General features: G+C 35.9%; 1 protein-coding gene across 2 annotated transcripts in view; it reads left to right on the forward strand.

Moving 5' to 3' along the window:
• LOC125452046 (peroxidasin homolog) overlaps positions 1 to 12,057 on the forward strand; it is a 499,162-nt gene that overhangs the window by 237,210 nt on the left and 249,895 nt on the right. The gene's annotated exons all lie outside the window — the stretch shown is intronic.

A 12,057-nucleotide genomic window follows, 5' to 3' on the forward strand; every position in this document is an offset into this window, starting at 1 on the left:
TCCAGAAACATTAATGAAATGCAATAATCTGAGATTCCTCATGAAGACAAATATGTTCTTCAGACAAAAAAAATTTGCAATTACCCATAACTTTAAAAATATTTATGTTTAAAACTGCTTTTCTGTATAATTGAAACAATATTTAAGATGTATTTTTCCTGAAGTCAGACATTAGGCTGTCAGACTGGAATAATTAAACATGCAAAAATCTCTTGAGATTTTCAGCAACAGTGATCATAAGATATCAGAGCATAAGTAAGCCATTCAACCCACTCCAACATTTGATGAGATTCTGGTTGATCTAATAAGCTTCAACTCCACTTTCCTGCCTTGATTCCCTTACTCATTAAAAATCTGGCAATCTCATCCTTAAATACACTTAATGATCTAATCACTACAGCCGTCTCTGGTTTAAAAAAATCTTCAGGTTCATTACCCTCTGGAGGTGTAATTCCTCCTCATCTCTGCTTTATATGACTGAACCTTCATTCTGAGATTATACCCTCAAGTCCTAGAATCTCCCTCAAAGGGAACACTCTTTCCACATGTACATTTCCAAATCCTCTAAGAATCTTGTATGCTTCAATAAGGCCTTCTCATTTTCCTAAACTCCATTGAATACAGGTCCTAACTACTCAACATCTCCTCATAAAATAATACTTCCATACCTGCATTAACGTAGTGAACCTTCTCTGAACTGCCCCCAATGCTAATATATATCTTGCATTAGATAAGGGGGCCAACACTGTTAATAGAATTCCAAATGTCTGACGAGTACCTTGCATAGTTTTAGTATGACCTCCCTATTTTTAATACTCAAATCTCTTTGAAATAAAGGTCAACATTCCATTTGCCTTTCCTATTACTTGTTGAACTTGTATGCTTGGTTTTTGTGATGTATGCATGAGATCTGCCAAATCCCTCTGTGGTGTAGCTGTCAGCAGTGTTCCTCAATTTAAATAATTTTCAGCTCACCTATTGTTCCACCAAAATAAATAAAGTTACATTTTCCCACAGTATATTTCAACTGCAGGGCTTCTGCCTACTTGCTTACCCTATCTACGCATCTCTGCAGACTATTTGTGTTAACCTCACTACATATGTTCTCACCCATTTTTGTGTCATCTGCAAACCTGGCTACAGTACATTTTCTTTTCTCATCTAGGTCATTAATGTATATTGTAAATAATTGCAGCACCAACATCCATCCCAGTAGCACTCCACCAGACATAGATTACCATCTGAAAATGCCCTTTTCCTAACTTTCAGTCTCCTATAAGTTAGCCAATCCTGCTAATATTGTATCTCCAACATCATGGTTCTTACCCTCCTAAGTAGTCTTTATATGTGGCACCTCATTGAATGCCTTCAGGAAATGCAAATATATTACATCCACTGCTTCCCCTGTATCTATCCTGTTTATTACCTCCTCAAAGAATCTAATAAATTTGCTTGCCACGATTTCACCTTTGTGAAGCCATGCTGACTCTGCTTCATTATATTTTGTATTTCTAAATGTTCTGCTATTCAATCCTTCTGAAATAGAATTCAACATTATTCCAAATAATAAATGCTCAGCAAACTGACCTTTGACTGCCTGTTTTTTTTTTCTTTTGTCTTCTTCCCTTTCTAAATAAAACATGTAGAAGACATTGGCAGTTTTTCCATTTTCCGACACTTTTTCAGATTGTAAGGTTTCTTGGAAACTACAATAAGTGCGTCAATTCTCTCTGTAACTATTTATTTAAATATCCTAAAATGAATTTATTTCCTGTCTTTCTGGCCTTACGATTTTTCTGTATTTTTTTGGATTTTTATTCATAACTTCTACTAAGAAGATTGTTGAAACTAAGTTTTCAACTCATCTGTTATCTCTTAGTTTCCCATTGCAATTTCCCTTGTTTTGTTCTGTCAAGTTTAAAGAACTTAGACACTTTAGATTTCCTCCTACTTTTTGTTTAGGGATATTATTATATTTATTTCCTGTTGTTTTGGCCTTATGAATTTTCTGTTTTTTTTTGGATTGTTATTCATAACTTCTACTAAGAAGACTGTTGGAACTATTTTTCAACTTATCTGTTATCTCTTAGTTTCCCATTACAATTTCCCTTGTCCCATTCTATGAGGGCTGAATATTCACTTGGTTTCTCTAAGCCTTTTTATATATTTAATGAAGCTTTTGCTGTCTGTCTTAATAAACTTTACACATTTTAAAACTTTCCCAACTATCTGGCTTACCATTAACCTTTGCCACATAATATTTGCAGTGCTATCTCCAACTTTCCCAGTTAACCATGGTTGGCTTAATCCCTTCCTAGAATCCTCTCTTCTCATTGGGATATGTCTTTTCTGTGAGCCACGAACTATTTTCTTAAATATCCTCTACGTTTCCTCAACCATCGTTGCTGCTAACCTCCTATCCCAGTCTAATCCTGCTAGTCCCCAATCCTTTGTAATTACATTTAAGTTTAACACAGTTGTTTCTAACCCAAGTTTCTCCCTCTCAAACTGAATATTAAATTTTACTATGCTCTGATCACTGTTTCCAAGTAGATCTTGTAATCTGAAGTAATTTATTAAACTTGCTTCACTACATATCACCGGAACCAAAATAGCCTGTTCCCTGGTTGGATTCATGACATATTGTTCTAGGAAACAGTATATAATGCTCCCTATGAATTCTTCCTCATTGTGACCTCTGCCAATCTAACTTTTCAAATCTACATGTGGATTTAAGTCACCCATGATTACTGGTTTTGCCTTTGTTATATGGCCCTTATTTCTCCTGATTTACTCTCTCTCCTAAAGTATAGCTAATTTTGGGGAGTTACAGATGCTCCTACCAGCATCCACATTCCCTTTTCATTTCTTTTCTCTGCCCATATGGATTCTTCATCTTTCGGTTCAGGATCATGTCTCACTTTCATACTAAATCTATTCAGTACTAACAATGGTAACACACCATTCTTTCTTTCCTCTCTGATGAAGGGTCTAGGCCTGAAACGTCAGCTTTTGTGCTCCTGAGATGCTGCTTGGCCTGCTGTGTTCATCCAACTTCACATTTTGTTATCTTGGAATTCTCCAGCATCTGCAGTTCCCATTATCTCTGATTCTTTCTTTCCTTCCTGCCTGTCCTTTCAAACTTTGATCTCCTTGTAACCTAGCCTTCATAACGGCTGTAAGAACATACCCATTACCAGGCATTTGTGCTGGTAATTAATTTACTTTACTCGGAATGCTAGAATGCATTCTTGAATAGAAACATTGATTTTGGTCTTTTACCAGTATACTTTTCCCCTTGCTTAACTCTGTTTACTATATTGATTCTATATTTATACACTCTGCCTCTTCGTTTTCCAACCCTGCTTATTGTTGCCTAATTAACTGCCCCGTAATACTTCCATATCCTCTTCCTTTGTAAGCCAACATTGCCTTTCACTTAAATTTTCTCCCCCACACCCCCCCCCCGCAATTAGTTTAAAGCCCTCTCTGCAGTCTTAGTAATTTGATTCATCAAAACACTGGCCCCAGCACAGTTCCAGTTCATCAACCTTTTAGAATTTTGTTTTTATTTACATAATACCTCTTCTGAAACTCTAGCGTTAAAAATCCTTTTTTTTCTTGGAACAGTTACTTTATACAATAAAGATTTTTAAAAATGGGATTTCTAACCCAAACTAGTTATAAATCACAAAATGAACTGGATTATTTCACATAATTTAGCATACACTGTGAAGGGTTACGTGGTGAATAAAATACATTGCAAATTGTATTGAATAAAGACTGTTCATAATGTATCAAAGTGATCCGTGAGCCCTAATTGCTGGTGAACAAGCTCCTACAATCAGCTTCTATGGGAAATGAAATGTAAGTTTCTTGATGTTTGCCTTAGTCCCAATGACTATCATTCTGTTTGATTTGCATTTATGATTTTTTTCAAGTAAAATCAAATGACATTAAATTTCTACATATACTCTGTAGATTAGTGCAATGTGTTTCAAAGCTGTTATATATCAGACATTGTCTTGTAAATCAGAGTACTATTGTAAATGTAAGATAACAAAGTGTGAAGCTGGGTGAACACAGCAGGCCAAGCAGCATCTCAGGAGCACAAATGATGAAGGGTCTCGGCACGAAACGCCAGCTTTTTCTCCAGCATCTGCAGTTCCCATTACTATTGTAAATGTGTTGCTTTTCACTTAGATAGAGGAAATGGGTATGGTTTTATCTGCATGCAGGTATAAATATATTGAGAAAACACAACAAAATTATTTTCACAAAGTACACAGACCACATGAATAATCATCAAAATTAAGCACTCTGTAACATTTATTTCCCAATTTGCATTATAGATTTGCCCACAACAAACACATTTAAATATTACAATATACAATATACAATAGTAAAATTGAAGTCACTGAAGTTTTTTGCCACATTTCTTTATGAGATGTAGATATTGCTGACTTGGCCAGCATTTATTGTTGACCCCTAATTGTCCTCAACTAGGTTGTGTTGAGCTGCATTCTTGAACCACTGCAGCTCATGGTGGTAGATACATCCACCGTGCTATTAAGATGGGAGTCGGAAGAGAGATTAAAAATATATTTCAATTGAGAAATTCCAATCTACATGAAAAGGTCTTCTTCCAACATTAAAACAGCAAAATACCTAGAGCCAACAACTAATGAAATGGTTCATGTTTTTAATAGGCTAAATTTCTTAGCAAAACTAAATGATTTGCCCTGGATGCCAATTACGTTGGGAGTAAAAAAAATCTTGATAGTGGTTGGAGGGGACTATACCAAGGGGTAAGAAACTGTTCACTGTGGTTGTGACTGAGGATTCTGAAGGCCTGTGTTGACAGCCAAAAGACTTCCGTTCGTGGCTAGATGGAATATTAATGAGGGAAGAGGAAGATCGAGTTGTTGTGTTCCATATTGGAATCAATGACATGGGTGAATCCAGGAATGATGTTCTACTAAAAGATTTTCAGGAGCTAGATTTCAAGTAGAAACACAGAACATTAAAGGTAATCATCTCTGGATTGTTACCAGAGCCTCATGCCAATTGGCATGGGGCAAGCAATTAAAAAAATTAAATGTGTGGCATAAAGACTGAAGTGGGCAGATATTATTTCAATTGATAGGGCACACAGGGAATAATGAAATATTCCATTGAGAAGGAAGCCCGAAACGTCAGCTTTCTTGCTCTTCTGATGCTGCTTGGCCTGCTGTGTGTTCATCCAGCTCTCCACCTTGTTATTCTATTTAGAAGATCTCAATTTAATTTGGGGTAGGATCTGTGTCCTGGTCAGTTATGAGCATGGCTGTAAACAGTGTTTTAAACTAACAGACTGGGGTGAGGTTGAAGAGAAATTTCAAAATCCAAAGAAAAAGTTTGAGCTTTGGACCACTGTAACAATGTAGATAAAGACAGATTCAGAGAGAAAAGAATAGAGGGTTTAACAAAAAGTGTACCTCAATGAATAAAGTAATTGCAGGGAATAGAGGGAAACAAATGAAATTAACTTTGCCTGAATGTATAATTGGCAATAAGATAGAGAAGTTAATGACATAAATAGATGTAAATGCTTTAAATTTAATTAACAGCGACAGAGACATGGTTGGAAGGTGATAGACGTTAGGAAATAAATATTCTGGGTTGGAAGGTGATAAATGTTAGGAAATAAATATTCTGGGATAGCCAGTATTTCAGAATGACACACTTAATTGAAAAGGCAGAGCGATAATTTTGGTCAATAAGGATGACATGAAGATATTACTAAAAAAGATTTTAGCGTCAAGAAACAATGAAGTAGAATCAGTTTGTGTAGAATTTAAGAATAGCAAAAGTCAGAAAATACTGTTGGAAGTAATTTATAGCTCCCCAAACTTCCGCTACACTAAGGATAGATCATTAAACAAGGAATTATTAGTAACAAAGAAAATGTAAAAAAAATTGAAGATGTGGGGAGAGACATTGAAGTTTTCAAATAGACAAGGACAATCAAATCAGCAAAGATGGCCCAAAAGATGGTATACGTGACTGTTGCCATGGTGACACCAAAGAAACCCCTGACATGTGCATATCAGCTCCTTAGCATTCTCAGTCCACCATTGGTTCGAATTTCCCTTGTTCTTCTTTGAAACTGCAGTTTTGCTGTTTGATGAGTACTCCTCATTGTCATGCTGCTGATGTTGTTTCATCTAGCTTGTAGAGCTTTCCTTTATTAATGAGGACTTGGACAATGTGGTCATTCTCATTGAACCAGTCTCGGTGGTTTCTGGTCTTATAGCTAATGGCTTATTCATAGCACAAGATAATACAGCTCTTTCTAGATTTCCTCCACTCCATTAAAATTAATAACTTTGAAGATTTTTGAGAAGATATTGTTGGACTTTCGCCAGTCTGCTCTGCTCTTGAAGCTCCTCAAGGTTGAGCTGCTTTCTAAATTGTTTCTTTGTCTTAACTGCTTCTGATGGCATTTAGTGTACAGTACATGAGCCAATGATCTGTCCAGCAGTCATTTGGACTGGTCACTACTTTGGTAACGAGGACATTGATTTAGTCTCAGGATTGGACAATGACGTAGATGATCATGTGCCAATGTGTTGGTGATGACCAACCTGTGATATACATTTGGTGAGCTGGAGAATCCCATTGGAATTGTAATTCTTGATTCCTTCCTTTCTGATAGTTCCATTCCAGAGTCGGGTGTGCTTTCAAATCCTGGTGTTGGACCAAATCCACCAAATTTTACCTAGTCACCTTTTTACTCCCTCTGTAGACTCTGACATCCTCACTTGTCTTCCCACTTATTTTTGTGTCATTCACTCACTTGGTAATAGAACAATCTTTTTCATTGTCCAAGTCATTAATATATATTCCAAGTGAATACGCATCAAATTTAGCTAGCAAAATGTGGGGCTGGATGAACACAGCAGGCCAAGCAGCATCTTAGGACCACAAAAGCTGATGTTTCGGGCTTAGACCCTTCATCAGAAAAAAATCAAATTTAGCTTAGGGTTTCACTCCGTCAAAGGGTATCAAAGTGATCAGTCACAAATCTGTCAGACTACATATAGGGGAGGTTAATTTCCTATTAAGCTTAGACTATTAATCCAGGACCCAAGTAATGTTTTGGAGACCCCAGTTATAATGCTGCCACAAAATCCGTTGAATTGAAATTGAGTAAAAATTTGGAATTAAGTATCTAATAATGACTATGAAATCATTTTTGATTGTTTCTTAGAAAAAATATCTGATTCACTATGTTCTTTAGATAAATTTAACAAGAATAGCTTATTAGTTACATTGAAATGAGCTAATAGTTTTATTTACAGTGATACATATTTAGGGTTTTGATTGAAACAAATTGTGCCACAAATGCTTCTGCTTAGAAATGGCATATTACAGCTCACAAGTACAATAATTTTGTAGAAGTTAGCATAATATATTTGAAGTTAACTGATTGGATAATGATTCAATATATTTGACAGGCATGGGCTCTGACAAGCACATCCACTCCCGGTGTAAATGGTTGAAATGCTGCCAAAGTAAATTAATGGACAAGTCAACCTTTCTGCATTTTCTTTAGAAAGTTCTGGAAAATGAAGAATTAATGGCTTTGCAATGTTCACTGAATAGCAATCTATTCATGCCTTTGGCCCTATATCCAGGATATTTTGTTAATTTAATGTTAACTCATCATATATATACATTTTTTCTGAAAAGGGTTTAGGCCTGAGATGTCAGCTTTGCTGCTCCTCTGATGCTGCTTGGCCTGCTGTGTCCATCCAGCTCTACAACTTGTTATCTCAGATTCTTCAGCATCTGCAGTTCCTACTATCTCTGATATATATACATTTGTTCTGTGAACAGCAAGCAATGACATAATAAGAAGAAATTTCATGTGCTAAATACCTAAACTCCAGTCAGCTCTAATTTTCAATAAAATCCCATTTCAAAAGGTTAGTACGAAGGCACAATGCTTTCACTATATTTTTAATTAGACCAGCACAGATATAGTTAGGACTTGCTGATTAAATTGTAGCAGAGATAAAAAATGTAAGGTTTGTGCAAAGGATTTGTGCCAAAGATTTCAATTCCTTCATCCGCTCAAAGGATGTTTCCTAATGAGCATCTACCCAGCAAGTTTTGTTTCTATTCAATAGAATTTAGAACTTAGTTGTAGAGGTTATGAGAAAGTAATTAGTTCCAAGCAGCTGAGGTTAGTGGCATTAAAAGATAAAAATGTGGAATTGAAATTTAAGTAAGGGATTAACTTTGGTTTGAGTAATTGGATGAGGTTTTGTAGAGTGTAACGTGATAGAATAGTATTGCTGAAACTGAAAGGAAGGATCTATAAGATCATTGTAAATCCAGCCTAGATATGTCATGCTGAAATTTGGATAACATCAAGGAGAGAGGGACAACAATTAGATACTACTGAGATGCATTTGTGTGTAGTAGTGAGAAAGAAGAAAATTTGTAACCGGGACATCACAGGGTCAATGAATATTGTGGGAGTAGTGAAGAAAGTAGTCAAGCAGAAATTGAAATGTTGTACAGAAAGAGAGGAAATTAGGAGCAATATGTAATGGAGATGGTGTCTCCTAGAGGAAGTGAAAGAGGAAGGCCTAAGATTGGATTAAAAGACATGATGACAAGTAGGAGGGAATAGAGACGAATGATTGATCAGTATTGTGGTAATCCCAAGTAAAATATGAGAAGCTAAAATAATAATAATCATTATAATTATTAAAATTCAGGATTTATTTATTTAATTTAGCTTGACTTCAAAACTTTAGTTAGTCCTAATAGCTGATGCCTGATCCCAATAACACTGGCTGAAATACAACTTTTATGGAAAAATTCTCCGACTATATAGCAAGCTACAATATTCATTCAGTTGATTCAGTGCCATCAACATATCCTTAGTCAACCTATTGCTGTGTTTTCGTAAACTGTCATTTATAATATTTAAGACATATCACAATAAGTACAGGCACAATGGTAATACAAATCTTTAAAACCAAATTCTGACGTCTACCTTTTGAAAGACAGAAAGTCAAGATACTTCTGAGGGTCACTAAATATCTGTTGTGGATTCAGAAACTATTATATCTTGACAGAATACAAAGATGACATTCTATATGATGTGACTCACTACGGATAAAGGCAAATGTAAAAATAAAACCTATTCGATATTGTAAGATACGATTTACCTTTCAAACACAAAGGCCTTTGACTGATTGAAACACAGAAAAAGAGAAACAACAATCTAGATTGTTGTTTATTGAAGTCCAACAGTACATTTTTAACAGTGACTCAACACAACATGCGAGACAGCAATCTTTGCTCACTGCTAAAAGGTGACATTTAACAAAAATCAAACCAGTTTTTGAGTGAATTCCATTGAGAAATTCCTGAAAATAAATCAGGTCCCACAGCCACAGTATCTAAGCAGCCAACTAATTTGCTACAATGTTTTGAAAGAGAGCGCAGATATCTCTTCTCCAACCTGTTTCGCCTTAATGTTCACTTGAGAAATCGTCTCCAGACAGATCCATTGCAAGAAACTACACAGCTGCTGAGGGAACACTATTTTCTAAAAACTTTCAGACCAGCCAAAGCATCATCACAACCAAAAAATATTCAGCTTAAATAAAGTAGAGACTGAATTAAACTTTATTTTTACATCTACTGTTTATTTTCAGTTGTATCTGAATTTGTATTTATCTGATACTCTATCTGATCACACAACACCAAGTTATACTCCAAAAGGTTTATTTGAAAACACCAGCTTTCAGAGCATAGCCCCTTCATCAGGCTTTTTTTTTGTTAGCCTCCAGGGCATAAATGTGAGAAATAAAATAACCTTTCATTTTTAACTATACAAAAGCATTCACCTGGGTTATTAAAATTGAGTAAATCAGTTCAGGGCCAAGAAGATATATCCACATGTAAATATGTTGATCATAGACAAAAGGAAGGTATGAAATTTGTTTCTGACAACAATTATGGACACAATTATTTTAATCTGGTTTCTACAATTACATTATGCAGTACAGTTAGGACAATTACGACCATCTTTGTAAAACAGTAAATTGGTTAGAAGGGCTTTAAGCTGACCTGAAATACTACATATAAAATTGCTAATTTTTTAAATTTACTTTGCTGTTGATACATAGATAGGTAAGATAGGTGGACAGTAACTTGTCAAATGGACATAAAGAGTCTTCAAGGGGATTTATATGGGTTTGTGAGTGGTCAAAGTATTGGCAGATGCAGAATAATGTGGGAAAATGTGAACTTGTCCATTTTCAGATGTATGTTATTTGAATGGAGGGATAGTTCAGAACTACATGGTACAGGGTTGTATCATGAACCCTGGTACATGAATAATCAAAGTAGTTTGCACTTACCCCAAGTGATAGAAAGCAAAACGATATATTGATAATTATTGCAAATGAAATGGAATAGTAATGTAGGAAAGATTTATTCAGCTGTGCAAGATCTTGGTGAGACTACTTGAATATTGTATGCAGTTTTGGTGTCTTTATTTGAATAAAAAAAATACATTATCCGCATTAAGTGGTTAGCACTGCTGCCTCGCAGCACCAGGGACCTGTGTTTGATTCCAGCCTCGGGTGACTGTGCAGAATTTGCACATTCTCCCCGTGTCTGCGTGAATTTCCTCCAAGTGCTCTGGTTTCCTCCCACAGTTCAAAGATACGCAAGTTAGGTGGATTGGCCATGTTAAATGCCCATGGTTTCCAGGAATATGCAGGCTAGGTAGATTAGCTATGGGAAATTCATGGTTACAGGATATGGGGTTGGGTCTGAGTGGGATGCGGGTCAGAGGGGCGGTGTTACTCTAGGGCTGAATGGTCTTCTTCCACCTTTTAGGGATTCTATGATTTTATTGAAGCGCTTAAGAGAAGGTGCACTCAACTTTTTATTCGGATACAGGGCTTATTGTATGAAGAAAGGTTGAGCAGGTTCAGCCTATACACATTAGAATTTAGAAGAAAGATAAGTGATTTTATTGAAATATACAAGATTCTGAAGGGAATTGACATGGTGGACCCTGAGTGATTGTTTCTCCTCATGGGAAGACTATAATTAAGAAGTACAGTTTAGGAATTGGGGAAAGGACCTCATTTAGGACTGAGATGATGATGTTCTTGTCTTCTCAGAGGTCATTAGTCTGTAAAATTCTCTTCCTGGGATAGCAGTGGAGGCTTCATGTTTGAATATATTCAGGGCTGAGTTGAATAGGTTTTTGATCAATGAGGGAGTCAGTGCATATCAGTGCAGACAGTTGAGGTCACAATCAGATCAACCATGATCTTAGAAAATAGCAGAACGGGCTGTAGGGACTGAATAGCCTACTACTGCACTAAATTTTTCTTTTTTGTGTTTATGTATTTATGTAAGTATAGTGAATAGTACAAACAAAAACATAAATCAATCACAGCCATTCACAAATATCTCACCTTATTACACTTGAGATCACATGAGGGAATGGAAGTGTTGACTACCACAAAATCAGTCAGAGTTTCACGTTCGTTAATAGCAATATCAAGTTAAAAGAATATGCAGGAACATAAGTGAGACCAGGTGAGAATTAAATGGCCATAAATGGAATCTTGTCACTAGGCAATTGATTGTGTGAATTTGAAGATGCTCTGTAATTGATCTTTCAACTGAATCAGACATTCCATGTTGGACTCCCAGGCAGGCACAAATAATAGAGACAAAAAAAACCTGCAGTTACTGGGATCCAAGGTAGACAAATAGGAAGCTGGAAGGACACCTCTTGTTTATCTACCTAAGTATCAATAAGTGTGTCAGATCAGATCATAAAGATTAGTCTGTCAGAACATACACTAATCCTCAAATTGGATAGAAAACACTAGTCTGTCACACCAGAGGATAGAAGATTAATAGTACAGGTATACAATGCGCTGACTAAAAGAAATTCCATTCAGAAAGTACTTCTGATCATGACTTAGAAATATTCCAAATGCTAAATAAATAATGAATCAATTT

Source organism: Stegostoma tigrinum, chromosome 5 (genome assembly GCF_030684315.1).
Source record: "Stegostoma tigrinum isolate sSteTig4 chromosome 5, sSteTig4.hap1, whole genome shotgun sequence".
In the NCBI taxonomy this organism is placed as follows: domain Eukaryota; kingdom Metazoa; phylum Chordata; class Chondrichthyes; order Orectolobiformes; family Stegostomatidae; genus Stegostoma; species Stegostoma tigrinum.